Consider the following 15,912-nt stretch of genomic DNA (forward strand, 5'->3'; position numbering starts at 1 on the left):
AAAAAAAAAGGCCATGAAGAACCTAGTGGCAAGATGGGAATGAAGACACAGACCTACTAAAGAATGGACTGGAAGATATGGGGAGGGGGAGGGGTGAGATGTGACAGGATGAGAGAGTGTCATGGATATATATACACTACCAAATGTAAAATAGATAGCTAGTGGGAAGCAGCCGCATAGCACAGGGAGATCAGCACGGTGCTTTGTGACCACCTGGGGGGGTGGGATGGGGAGGGTGGGAGGGAGGGAGATGCGGGAGGGAGGAGATATGGGAACATGTGTATATCTGTAGCTGATTCACTTTGTTATAAAGCAGAAACTAACACACCATTGTGAAGCAATTATACTTCAATAAAGATGTTTAAAAAAAAACACAAAAGGTGGGGTAGAGGAGTAAAAAAATATAGATCTTTTCAAATGTGATTGAACTTAAATGACTAATAGTTTAGAACAAGTAGATATAGTTGTAAGTCAATGTATATGAGCTGCATAGTAACCATAAGTCAAAAACCTACAAAAAATACAGAAAAACTAAAAAGAGTGGAAGACAAGCATACTACTAAGGAAGATTATCAAACCATAAAGGAAGAAACAAAAAGAAGAAATTAACAGAGAAGAATTACAAAGCAACATGAAAACAAGTAATAAAATGTCAATAAGTAAATGGATAACAATAATTAATTTAAATGCCAATGGGAAAAATGCTCTGATCAAAAGACAGAGGGTGGATGATTGGATAAAAAAAAAAAAAAACGACCCTTCTATGTGCTGCCTACAAGAGAAGAAAAGGAAAAAAAAATCTATCCTTCTCAAACTATTCCAAAAAAAATGGAACATGATAGAACATTCCCAAATTCATTCAACACGACCACCATTACCCTGACACCAAAACCAGAAAAAGACACACACACAGAAAAAGAAAATTACAGGCCAATATATTTGATGAATATGCATGTAAAAATCTTCAACAAAATAATATCAAACAAAATGCAACAATACATAAAAAGGATCATGCAACTTGATCTAGTTGGATTTATTACAGTGACATAAGGATGGTTCAGTATTCGCAAATCAATCAATGTAATACACCACATTAACAAAAGGAAGGAGAAAAATCAAATGATCATCTCAACAGATGCAGAAAAATAATTTGACTTAATTCAACATACATTCATGATAAAAAGTGTAATCAGGAGCAAGACAAGGATGTACACTCTTCACACTTCTATTTAACATAGTATTGGAAGTCCCAGCCATAGCAATGGGACAAGAAAAATACTAATAAAAGACATCCAAATTGGAAGGGAAGAATTAAAACTGTCACTATTTGAAGATGGCATGATACTATATACAGAAAACCCTAAAGTCTCCACCAGAAGACTATGAGAACTAATAAATGAATTCAGTCAATTTGCAGAATACAAGATTAATATACAGAAACCTGTTGCTTTTCTATACACTAATAAGAGCTAGCAGAAAGAGAAAGTAAAAGCAAAAATAAACAACAAAAAAACTTGTTTAAATCAGCGCAAAAAGAAAAAAATATATAACTAGGAATAAACTTCACCAAGGAGGTGAAAGACCTATACTCTGAAAACTATAAAATGTTGATGAAAGAAATTAAAGATGATACAAATAAATCAAAATCAATCCCAATTTCTTAGAATGGAAGAATTAATGTTGTTAAATGTCCATACTACCCAAAGCAATCTACAGATTTAAGGCAATCCCTATCAAAATATCCATGACATTTTTCACAGAAGTAGAACAAATAATCCTAAAATTTATATAGAGACACAAAAGACCCTGACTTATCAAAACAATCTTGAGAAAAAAGAACATAGGTGGAGGTCATGCTCCCTGACTTCATAGTATAGTATAAAGGTGCTGTAATCATAACTGCATGCTATTGGCACAAAAGAAAGACACATATTTCAATGGAAGAGAGCAGCGAGCCTGGAAATAAACCTACACAATCATGGCCAATTAATGTATGACATAGAGCCAAGAATAGACAATGGAAAATAGAATCTCTTCAATAAGTGGTGCTGAGAAAACTGGACAGATATATGTAAAAGGATGAGATTAGAACATTTCCTTGCACCATATACAAAAATTAATTAAAAATAGATGAAAGACCTAAATGTAAGACCCGAAACCATAAAACTCCTAGAAAAGAACATAGGCAGAACACTTTTTGACATAAATCATAGCAATATATTTTTGGATCTGTCTCCTAAGACAAAAGAAATAAAAGCAAAAATAAACAAGTGGGACCTAATTAATCTTAAAATATTTTGAAAAGGAAACCACAGACAAAAAGAAAAGACCATTGACAAAAAGGAAACCATCAACAAAAGAAAAGGCAACCTACTGAATGGGAGAAAATATTTGCAAACGATATGACCAATAAGGAGTTAATATCCAAAATATATAAACAGCTCATACAAGTCAATATAAAAAATTGATTAAAATATGGGCCAAAGACCTGAATTGTCATTTTCCAAAGAAGTCATACAGATGACTAACAGGCACATGAAAAGATACTCAACATTGCTAATTACTAGCGAAATGCAAATTGAAACCACAATGAGATATCACCTCACACCTGTCAGAATTGTTATCATCAAAAAGTAACAAATGATGGCCAGGATGTAGAGAAAAGGGAACCATTGTACACTGTTTGTGGGAATGTAAGTTTTTGCAGCAACTATGGAGAAAAGTATGAAATTTCTTCAAAAAATTAAAAATAGAACTTCCATATGATACAGCAATTCTACTCTTGGGTATATATTTGAAAAACTTGTAAACATTAATTCAAAAAGATGCATGCACCCCAAAGTTCAGAGCAGCATTATTTACAAGTCCATGATATGGAAACATCCCAAATGTCCATCAATAGATGAATGGATAAATAAGATATGATTATTTATATATGTATCATATATATATAATGGAATATTACTCATCCATTAAAAACAATGAAATTCTGCCACATGCAACAATATGGATTGACCTAGAATGTATTATGTTTAGTGAAATAAATCAGACAGAGCATGACATATAATGTATGCTATCACTTATATGTGGAATGTAAAACATAAGTATGTATATAACAAAACAGAAGCAGACCACAGGTATAGAAAACAAACTAGTGGTTACCAGTGGGGAGAGGGTAAGGGGGTGGGGCAAGAGATACCAGCTACTGTATAAAACCTAAATAAACAACAAGGATATATTGTCCACTACAGGGAAATATAGCCACTATTTTCTGATAACTTTAAATGGAGTATAATATATAAAAATATTGAATCACTATGCTGTACACCTGAAACTAATATAATACTTCAAATCAACTATATTTCAATAAAAAAGAGAAATGCTGGTAGTAGGAAGTTAGTGCATTTTACTTCATTTAACTTTTAATTATTTTGTTTTACCTATTTGTCACAGAAAATAAGCACATGGAACCAAATAAGCTGAACTTTCAAAATGACTAAAGGGCAAGAGTGTATGAAGGGTGCAGGTTAACATTCAGCTGATGGTCATGATAATGATAGCCACAAATACTCATTTCTGAACATAGATCATGTTTTCTAAGAACATTAATTATATCCTCAGTATTTACAAGGAAATCACCAGTGCTACCTTTTGCAGTCCATCTCATTTTGATAAGGAGGTAATTGAGACACTGATTTTTAATTTCTGATCTGTGTGTAGAGCAAAATGAAATTCTCCTGCAATGTATTTTGCTTTACTTGCACTGATTTTATCTGTGTTTGTTTATTATTGTTATTTTATTCTCAAAAAGTTTTCTTTTATTGGAAGATTTTTTAAAACTATTTTATTTTAAAATTCTTAATTATAAATTCACAGGAAGTTGCAAAGATAGTATAAAGTCACCATGTACTTTTCACTCAGTTTCCCCAGTGGTTACATCTTGCATAATTATAGTGCAATATCAAAATCAGGAAGTGGACATTAGACAATATATTTATACAATTCTATGTCAATTTACTACACGTGTAGGTATGTGTAACTAGCATAGCAATCAAGATACAGTACTTTTATCTCACCACAAAAGTATCTGTCATGTTACTCCTTTATTATTCACCCACCTTCTTCCCCCTACCCCCAAACCCTTACAACTGCTAATCTGTTCACCATATCTATAACTTTGTTATTTTGAGAAAGTTATATACATAATATCATATATAATGTGACATTATGAGATTGGCTTATTTTGTGGTGATCTGTTCCATTGATCTTTATGTTTATCCCTTGACTAGTACCACACAGTTTTGATTATTAGTACCTCAAAAGAGGCCTTAAAAACCTTTAGAGCGATTCCTCCCAGTTTATTCTTCTTATTTGAAATTGATTAGGATATTCTAAATTACTGTCTTTCCAAATACATTTTAGAATAATTTTGTTTACAAAAATCTTGTTTAGATTTTCATATGAATTACATTAGATATACTTATAACTTTGAACTGACATCTTTAGATGTTGAGTATTTACATCCATGAATACAGTATATCTCTCTATTTTATAAAAGATGTTCTTTGATTTATTCTTATTCTCTAAAGTGATATTCTCCTTTGTTCTTTAGCCTTGTTAGATTTCCTCATTTTCTCCCTTTCTAATTTACTGAATTCCTAAATAGGGGAAATATAGTTCTTCTTGACACTTTAACAAAATAGACAAAGAAAGAAGACTAAGACTTTATACATACATGCAACAAATAGCTAATCACTTTGAAAAAAAATCTTGATTTTGCAACTAGCTAGAGTAACAGACAGTCAAAATGAATCTAGGCAAATAATACCATTATCCCACAATGTAGTCCAGATATTTCACCATCACCATAGAAATGTATACTAAAATATTCAGAGGAACCAGAGAGATCATTCATTTAAGAAGTTTACAAATGTCAGTTCCTGATCTGGGAAACTTTCAAATGAAGGGTTTTTTTTAGTGTGAGTTTTTAATTTTACATTTTAATTGTTGTAAAATATACAAAATATAGTATTTATCATTTTAACCATTCATAAATATACAATTCAGTGGCATTAAACACATTTTCAATGTTTTGCAACCATCACCATCGTTTATACCTCAATTTTTTTATCATCCTCAACAAAAGCTCTGTGTCCATTAAATAATAAATAACATTATCTGCCTCCAACAACCTCTGGTAAACTCTATTCTACTTTTTGTCTCTATGAATTTGCCTTTTCTAGGTACCTCATATAAGTATAATCATACAATATTTGTCATTATATGACTGGGTTATTTCACTTAGTGCGATGTTTTAAAGGGTCATACACAGTGTAGCATGTACTAAAATATCATTCCTTTTTATGGCCGAGTTATATTCTGTTCTGTGAATATACCACTTGCGTTTATCCATTCAGCTGTTTATGGACACTTGGGTTCTTTCCATCTTGTGGCTATTGTGAATAATGCTGCTATGTACATGAGTGTACAAGTATCAGTTTAAGTCCTTGATTTCAATTATTTTTTATATATACCCAGGAGAGGAATTTCTGGGTCATATAATGGTACTATGTTTAAACTTTTTAAAAACTTCCACACTCTTTTTTCCAGTGGCCTCACCGACTTACATTTCCACCAGCAATGAACAAGAGTTCTGATTTCTCCACATCCTCATCAATACTTGTCATTTTCTCTTTTTATTATACCCATCCTAGTACGTTTGAAGTGTTATTTCATTGTGGTTTTGATTTGCATTTCCCTTAAAACTAATAATGTTAAGCATCTTTTCATGTCTTTATTGTCCATTTGTATATATTTCGTGTCTGTCTATTCAAGTGTCTATTCAAGTCCTTTGCCCGTTTTTGAATCAGATTGCTCTTCTTAGTTGTTAAACTGTAGGGATTATTTATATATTGTGGATGTTATTCCTTAATCAGATACATAATTTGCCAATATTTTATCCCATTCAGTAGGTTATCCTTTTGTTTCTTGATATAATCTTTTCATACACAAAAGTTCTTAATTGTGAAGAAGATCAATTTATCTTGTTTTTCTTTTTTTCCTGTGCTTTTGGTGTAGCATTCATAAAGTTAGCCATATCCAATGTCATAAAGATTTTTTGCATTGATTTATTCTAAGAGTTTTATAGGTTTAACTCTTAAGTTTGTCTTTGATTCATTTTGTTAATTTTTGTGTATTGAGTAAGATAAAGTTCTATCTTCATTTTTTGGCATGTGAATATAATTTTTCCAGTACAGTTTGTTGAAAACACTGTCCTTTCACCATTGAATAGTCTTAACACCCTTCTCAAAAATTAATTCATCATTTATATGAGAGTTTGTTTCTAGCCTCTCTATTCTATTGGTTTGTATGTCTGTCATTACACCAGTACCATATTGTTTTAATTACTGTAAAATTACAGGAAGTTTTGAAGTTTGGTAGTGTGACTACTCTAACTTTATTCTTCTTTTTTAAGATTTTATAGGCTATTCGGGACCTCTTGATCCAATATGAATTTGAGGATTGGTTTTTTCATTTATGTGAAAAGGCTGTTGAAATTTAATAGGGATTGCATTATATCTGTAGATTGCTTTGAGTAGTATGGACATCTTAACAATGTTAAGTCATCCTATTCATGAAACAAAATGTCTTTCCATTTATTTAGGTTTTTTTATTTCTTTCATCAGTGTTTCATAGATATTAAAGCAGCACTCTTTCACCTCATTGACTAGATTTAATGCCAAATATTTTATTCTTTTAGATGCTATTGTAAATAACACTGATTTCTTTTTTTTAAATTGAAGTATAGTTAATTTATAATATTGTGTTATTTTCAGGTGTACAGCAAAGTGATTAAGATATATATATATATTTCAGATTATTTTCCGTTATAGGTCATGGCAAGATATTGAATATAGTTCCCTGTGCTATACAGTAAATCTTTATTGCTTACCTATTTTATGTATGGTTGTTTGTATCTGTTAATCCCATATTTCTAATTTATCCCTCCCACCCCCTTCTTTTCCCCTTCTGCAACCATAAGTTTGCCTTCTATGTCTGTGAGTCTGTTTCTGTTTTGTATATAGATTCATTTGTATTATTTTTTTAGATTCCACATATAAATGATATCATATATTTGTATTTCTCTGTCTGACTTACTTCACTTAGTATAATATGCTCAAGTCCATCTATGTTGCCACAAATGGCAATATTTCATTCTTTTTTAAGGCTGAGTAATATCCAACTGTGTATATATATATATATATATATATATACACCACATCTTCTTAAGCCAACCATCTGTTGATGGGCTCTTGGGTTGTTTCTATGTCTTGGCTATTGTAAATAGTGTTGCTATGAATATAGGGGTGTATGTATCTTTTTGAATTATAGTTTTCTCCAGATATATGCCCAGGAGTGGAATCACTGGATCATATGGTAACTCTATTTTTAGTTTCTTAAGGAACCTCCTTACTGTTCTCAGTAGTGACTGCACCAATTTACATTCCCACAAACAGGGTAGGAGATTTCCTCTTCTACACACCTTCTTCAACATTTATTATTTGTAAACTTTTGATGATAGCCATTCTGACCAGTGTGAGGTGATACCTCATTATGGTTTTGATTTTCATTTCTCTAGTCATTAGTGATGTTAAGTACCTTTTCGTGTGCTTGTTGGCCATCTGTATGGCTTCTTTGAATACATGTCTATTTAGGTCGTCTGTCCATTTTTTTGATTGGGCTGTTTGTTCATTCAGTATTGAGTTGTATGAGCTGTGAAACTGATTTCTTAATTTATTTTTCAGATTGTTCACTGCTAGTTTGAAGAAACACAACTGATTTTTGAGTGTGGATCAGGTACACTGCAACTTCAGTGAATTCATTTATTAGTGCTACTCTCTTTCTTGTGGATTCTTTGGGAATTTCTTTTTTTTTTAATTGGAATATAATTGCTTTACAATGTTGTGTTAGTTTCTGCTGTACAGCGAAGTGAATCACCTATATGTATACATATATCCCCTCCCTTGTGAACCTCCATTCCCCCCCATCTCACCCATCTAGGTCATCACAGAGCGCTAAGCTGAGTTCTCTGTACAATACAGCAGGTTCCCACTAGCTATCTATTTTATACATGGTAGTGTATTTATGTCAAACCGAATCACCCAATTCATCCCACCCTCACCTTCCCCGTGTCAACACATCCGTTCTCTATGTCTGCCTTTCTATTCCTGCCTTGCAATTAGGTTCATCTCTACCATTTTTCTAGATTCCACACATACGTGTTCATATACGATATTTGTTTTTCTCTTTCTGACTTACTTCGCTCTGTATGACAGACTCTAGGTCCATTCACATCTCTACAAATGACTCAATTTCATTTCTTTTCATGGCTGAGTAATATTCCATTATATATATGTACCACATCTTCTTTATCCATTCATCCATTTATGGACATTTAGGTTGTTTCCCTTTCCTGGCTATTGTAAATAGTGCTGCAATGAACATTTTGGTGCATTAATCTTTTAATTATGGTTTTCTCAGGGTATATGCTCAGTAGTGGGATTGCTGGGTCATATGGTAGTTCTAGTTTTAGTTTTTTTAAGGAACCTCCATACTGTTCTCCATAGTGACAATATCAATTTACATTCCCACAAACAGTGCTAGAGAGTTCCCTTTTCTCCACACCCTCTCCAGCATTTATTGTTTGTAGATATTTTGATGATGGCCATTCTGACCGGTGTGAGGTGATACCTCACTGTAGCTTTGATTTGCAATTCTCTAGTAATTAGTGATGTTAAGTTCCCTTTCATGTGCTTGTTGGCCATCTGTATGGCTTCTTTGGATAAATGTCTGTTTAGGTCGTCTGTCCATTTTTTGATTGGGCTGTTTGTTCATTCAGTATTGAGTTGTATGATCTGTGAAACTGATTTCTTTATTTTTCAGATTGTGCACTGCTAGTTTGTAGAAATACAACTGATTTTTGAGTGTGGATCAGGTACCCTGCAACTTCAGTGAACTCATTTATTAGTGCTAATCTCTTGTGGATTCTTTTGGAATTTCTATATATAAGATTATCTCATCTGAGAATGAAGTTATACCAGTTCCTTGCTAATTTGTATGCATTTCAATTCTTTTTTGTCTAATACCTCTGGTTATAACCTCCAGTATAATGTTGAATGGCAGCAATAAAAGCATATATCCTTGTCTTGTTCCTTATCTTAGGGGTACATTTTCAGTCTTTCATCATTGAGCATAATATTAACTATGGGTTTTTTTAATGTATAAATTCTTTTATCACATTGATGAATTTTCTTTCAATTCATAGTTTTCTGAGAATTATTTACCATGAAAGAGTGTTGGATTTTGTTGAATATATTTTCTGAATCAATTATGATGATCATATGATTCCTCCCTTTTCCTACTAAATTAATATATTCCATTAATTTTCTTATGTTAAACAAAGCCTGCATTCCTGGGAGAGATCCCACTTTGTCAAAGTAAATAATTCTTTTTAATATGCTATTGGGTTACATTTGTTAATATTTTGTCGAGGATTTTTGTCTCTATATTCATAAGGGATACTGGCCTGTGATTTTATTTTCTTGTGATGTTTTTGTATGGTTTTGGTATCAGACTAATGCTAGCCACCTAGAAGGAGTTATGAAAAGCTCCCTCCTGCTCATTTTTTGCAAGAAATTGAGAAGATTTGTGTTAATCTTTGCATAATTCCCCAATAAAGTCATGTGGTCCAGGACTTTACTGGGAATATTTTGATTATTAATTCAGTATTTTCACTTGTTACAGGTATGATGACATTTTCTTTTTATTTTTGAGTCAATTTATATAATTTGTGTGTTTAGAGAAATTTGTCTATTTCATCTAGGTTATTTAATTTATTGTCCAGGAATTTTTCATATTATTCTCTTAAAAATATTTTTATCTCCATATGGTCTTGAGTAATGCTCTGTCTTCCATTTTGCATTTTAGTTATTTACATTTTCTTCTGTTAGTCTAGCTAAAAGTTTGTCAATTTTGTTGATCTTTTCAAAGAACAAAATTTTACAATCATTAATTTTTCTCTATAATTTTTCTATTCTCTATTTCGTTTTTCTTCATACTAATATTTATTATTACACTCCTTCTAATAGATTTGAGATTAACTTGCTCTTCTTTTTGTAGTTCTTTAAGGGATAAGGTTAGGTTGGTGATTTGAGATCTTTCTTCTTTCCTAACATAGGCATTTAAAGGCATACATTTTCCTCTAAGCACTGTTTTTATTGCATACTGTAAGTTTTGATACGTTTTCTTTTCATTGCCTTTAAATATATTCTAATTTCTCTTGTGATTTCTTCTAGAACACACTGATTTATTGAAGAGTATGCTGTTTAATCTTCACAGAATTGTAAATTTTGCATTTTTATTCTATTATGGATTTCTTTCTTTTTTTAACATCTTTATTGGAGTATAATTGCTTTACAATGGTGTGTTAGTTAATACTTTATAACAAAGTTAATCAGTTATACATATACATATGTCCCATATCTCTTCGCTGTTGCGTCTCCCTCCCTCCCACCCTCCCTATCCCACGTCTCTAGGTGGTCACAAAGCACCGAGCTGATCTCCCTCTGCTATGCAGCTGCTTCCCACTAGCTATCTATTTTACGTTTGGTAGTGTATATATGTCCGTATCACTCTCTCACTTTCTCACAGCTTACCCTTCCCCCTCCCCATATCCTCAAGTCCATTCTCTAGTAGGTCTGTGTCTTTATTCCCATCTTGCCCCAGGTTCTTCATAACCTTTTTTTTTTTTCTAAGATTCCATATATATGTGTTAGCATTCAGTATTTGTTTTTCTCTTTCTGACTTACTTCACTCTGTAGGACAGACTCTAGGTCCATCCACCTCCCTGCAAATAACTCAATTTCATTTCTTTTTTATGGCTGAGTAATATTCCATTGTATATATGTGCCACATCTTCTTTATCCATTCATCCAATGATGGACACTTAGGTTGCTTCCATGTCCTGGCTATTGTAAATAGAGCTGCAATGAATATTTTGGCACATGGCTCTTTTGAATTATGGTTTTCTCAGGGTATATGTCCATTAGTGGGATTGCTGAGTCGTATGGTAGTTCTACTTTTAGTATTTTAAGGAACCTCCATACTGTTCTCCATAGTGACTGTATCAATTTACATTCCCACCAACAGTGCAAGAGGGTTCCCTTTCCTCCACACCCTCTCCAAAATTTATTGTTTGTAGACTTCTTGATGATGGCCATTCTGACCGGTGTGAGGTGATACCTCACTGTAATTTTGATTTGCCTTTTTCTAATGATTAGTGATGTTGAGAATTCTTTCATGTATTTGTTGGCAATCTGTATATCTTCTTTGGAGAGATGTCTATTTAGGTCTTCTGCCCATTTTTGGATTGGGTTATTTGCTTTTTTGGTATTGAGCTGCATGAGCTGCTTGCATATTTTGGAGATTAGTCCTTTGTCAGTTACTTCATTTGCAAATATTTTCTCCCAGCCTGAGGGTTGCCTTTGGTCTTGTTTATGGTTTCCTTTGCTGTGCAAAATCTTTTAAGTTTCATTAGATTCTATTTGTTTATTTTTGGTTTTATTTCCATTTCTCTAGGAGGTGGGTCCAAAAGGATCTTGCTGTGATGTACGTCATAAAGTGTTCTGCCTATATTTTCCTCTAAGAGTTTGGGCTTACATTTAGGTCTTTACTCCATTTTGAGTTTATTTCTGCATATGGTGGAAGGGAGCGTTCTAATTTTATTCTTTTACATGTAGCTGTCCAATTTTCCCAGCAACACTTATTGAAGAGGCTGTCTTTTCTCCATTTTATATTCTTGCCTCCTTTATCAATGATAAGGTGACTATATGTGTGTGGGTTTACCTCTCGAGTTTCTATCCTGTTCCATTGATCTATATTTCTTTTTTTGTGCCATTACCATCCTGTCTTGATTACTGTAGCTTTGTAGTATAGTCTGAAGTCCTGGATCCTGATTCCTCAAGCTCTGTTTTTCTTTCTCAAGATTGCTTTGGCTATTCGGGGTCTTTTGTGTTTCCATACAAATTGTGAAATTTTTTCCTAGTTCTGTGAAAAATGCCATTGGTAGTTTGATAGGGATTGCACTGATTCTGAGGCTGCTTTGGGTAGTATAGTCATTTTCACAATGTTGGTTCTTCCAATCCAAGGACATGGTATATCTCTCCATCTGTTTGTATCATCTTTAATTTCTTTCATCAGTGTCTTATAATTTTCTGCATACACGTCTTTTGATTCCTTAGGTTTATTCCTAGGTATTTTATTTTTTATGTTGCAGTGGTAAAGGGGAGGGTTTTCTTAATTTCTCTTTCAGATATTTCATCATAAGTGTATAGAAATGCAAGTGGTTTCTGTGAATTAATTTTGTATCCTGCTACTTTACCAAATTCATTGAGTAGCTCTACCAGTTTTCTGGTAGCATCTTTAGGATTCTCTATGTATAGTATCGTGTCATCTGCAAACATTGACTGATTGTTTCTTCTTTTCTGATTTGGATTCCTTTTATTTATTTTTCTTCTCTGACTGCTGTGGCTAAAACTTCCAAAACCGTGTTTAATAATAGTGGTGAGAGTGGGCAACCTTGTCTCGTTCCTGATCTTAGTGGCAATGGTTTCAGTTTTTCACCATTGAGAATGATGCTGGATGAGGGTTTGTCATATATGGCCTTTATTATGTAGAGGAAAGTTCCCTCTATGCCTACTTTCTGCAGGGTTTTTATCATAAATGGGTGTTGAACTTTGTCAAAAGCTTTTTCTGCATCTATTGAGATGATCATATTGTTTTTCTCCCTCCATTTGATAATGTGGTTTATCACATTGATTGATTAGTGTATAATGGAGAATCCTTGCATTCCGGGGATAAACCCCACTTGATTATGGTGTATGATCCTTTTAATTTGCTGTTGGGTTCTGTTTGCTAGTATTTGGTTGAGGATTTTCGCATCTATGTTCATCAGTGATATTGGCCTGTAGTTTTCTTTTTTGTGTGACATCTTTGTCTGGTTTTGGTATCTGGGTGATGGTGGCCTCATAGAATGAGTTTGGGAGTGTTCCTCCTTCTCTTATATTTTGGAAGAGTTTGAGAAGGATAGGTGTTAGATCTACTCTAAATGTCTGATAGTATTCACCTGTGAAGCAGTCTGATCATGGGGTTTTTATTGCTGAAAGATTTTTATTCACAGTTTCAATTTCAGTGCTTGTGATTGGTCTGTTTATATTTTCTATTTCTTCCTGGTTCAGTCTCAGAAGGTTGTGCTTTTCTAAGATTCTTCCATTTCTCCCAGGTTGTCCTTTTTATTGGCATATAGTTGCTTGTAGTAATATCTCATGATCCTTTGTATTTCTGTAGTGTCAGTTGTTACTACACGTTTTGCATTTCTAATTGTGTTTTAGTCTTCTTCCTTTTTTCTTGATGAGTCTTGCTAATGGTTTATCAATTTTGTTTATCTTCTCAAAGAACCAGTTTTAGTTTCATTGATCTTTGCTATTGTTTCCTTCATTTCTTTTTCATTTATTTCTGATCTGAATTTTATGATTTCTTTCCTTCTGCTAATTTGTTTTTTTGTTCTTCTCTCTCTAATTGCTTTATGTTTAAGGTTAGGTGTGTAGGTGTGTTTTTTTTGTTTTTTTTTATGAAATTTTTTCTTGTTTATTGATATAAGATTGTATTGCTATAAACTTCATCTTATAACTGCTTTCACTGAATCCCATAGGTTTTGCATCATCGTCTTTTCATTGTCATTTGTTTCTAGGTATTTTTTGATTTCCTCTTTGATTTCTTCAGTGATCTCTTCATTATTTAGTATTGTATCATTTAGCCTTCATATGTTTGTGTTTTTCAGTTTTTTTTTCCTGTAATTGAAATGTAGTCTCATAACACTGTGGTCAGAAAAGTTACTTGATATGATTTCAATTTTCTTAAATTTACCAAGGCTTGATTTGTGACACAAGATGTGATCTATCCTGGAGAATGTTCCATGAGCATTTGAAAAGAAAAGCTATTCTATTGTTTTTTGATGGAATGTCCTATAAATATCAGTTAAGTCTATTTTGTGTAAGGTGTCATTTAAAGCTTGTGTTTCCTTATTTATTTCCATTTTGCATGAACTGTCCATTGGTGAATGTGGGGTGTTAAAGTCCCCTACTATTATTGTGTTAATGTCGATTTCCCCTTTTATGGCTGTTAGCATTTGCCTTTTTTATTGAGGTGCTCCTATGTTGGGTGCATAAATATTTACAATTTTTATATCTTCTTCTTGGATTAATTCGTTTACCGTTATGTATTTTCCTTCTTTGTCTCTGTAATATTCTTTATTTTAAAGTCAGTTTTGTCTGATATAAGACTTCTACTCCAACATTCTTTTGATTTCCAGTTGCATTGAATATCTTTATCCATCCCCCTCACTTTCAATCTGTATGTGTCCCTATGTCTGAAGTGGGTTTCTTGTAGACAGTATATATCTGGGTCTTTTTTTGTATCCATGCAGCCAGTCTATGTCTTCTGTTTTGATCATTTAATCCATTTACATTTAAGGTAATTATCGATAAGTATGTTCCTATTACCGTTTTCTTAATTGTTTTCTGTTTGTCATTGTAAGTCTTTTCCTTCTCTTGTGTTACCTGCCTAGAGAATTTCCTTTAGCATTTGTTGTAGAGCTGGTTTGGTGGTGCTGAATTCTCTGAGATTTTGCTTGTCTGTAAAGGCTTTAATATCTCTGTTGAATCTCAATGAGATCCTTGCTGGGTAGAGTAATCATGGTTGTAGGTTTTTCCCTTTCATCACTTTAAATATGTCCTGCCACTCCCTTCTGGCTTGCAGATTTCCTGCTGAAATATGAGCTGTTAACCTTATGGGGATTCCCTTGTACGTTATTTGTTGCTTTCCCTTGTGGCTTTTAATATTTTTTCTTTGTATTTAATTTTTTATAGTTTGGTTAATATGTGTCTTTGCATGTTTCTCCTTGGATTCATCCTGCATGGGCCTCTGCACTGCCTGGACTTGACTGAGTATTTCCTTTCCCATGTTAGGGAAGTTTTCATCTATAATCTCTTCAAATATTTTCTCAGACACTTTTTTTTTCTCTTCTTCTTCTGGTACCCCCATAATTCGAATGTTGGTGTGTTAAATGTTGTCCCAGAAGTCTCTGAGACTATCCTCAATTCTTTTCATTCTTTTTTCTTTATTCTGCTCTGTGATAGTTATTTCCACTCTTTTATCTTCCAGGTCACTTATCCATTCTTCTGCCTCAGTTATTCTGCTATTGATTCCTTCTAGAGAATTTTTAATTTCATTTATCATGTTGTTAATCATTGTTTGTTTGCTCTTTAGTTCTTCCATGTCCTTGTTAAACGTTTGTTGTATTTTCTCCATTCTTTTACAAGATTTTGTATCTTGTTTACTACCTTTACTCTGAATTGTTTTTCAGGGATACTGACTATTTGCTCTTCCGTTTTTTGTTTTGGTGGGTTTTTACTTTGCTCCTTCATCTGCTGTGTACTTCTCTGTCTTATCATTTTGCTTAACTTACTGTGTTTGGGATCTCCTTTTCACAGCCTGCAGGTTCATCATTCCCATTGTTTTTGGTGTCTGCCCCCAGTGGGTAATGTTGGTTCAGTGGGTTGTGTAGGCTTCCTGGTGGAGGGGACTGGTGCCTGTTTCTGGTGGATGAGGCTGGATCTTGGCTTTCTGGTGGGCAGGACCGCATCTGGTGGTGTGTTTTGGGGTGTCTGTGAACTTATTCTGATTTTAGGCAGCCTCTCTGCTAATGGGTGGTGTTGTGTTCCTGTCTTGCTAGTTGTTTGGCATGGGATGCCACGCACTTGAGCTTGCTGGTCCTTTAGTGGAGCTGGGTCTTAG

This window comes from Balaenoptera physalus (assembly GCF_965194825.1).
Source record: "Balaenoptera physalus genome assembly, chromosome: X".
Classification (NCBI taxonomy): Eukaryota; Metazoa; Chordata; class Mammalia; order Artiodactyla; family Balaenopteridae; genus Balaenoptera; species Balaenoptera physalus.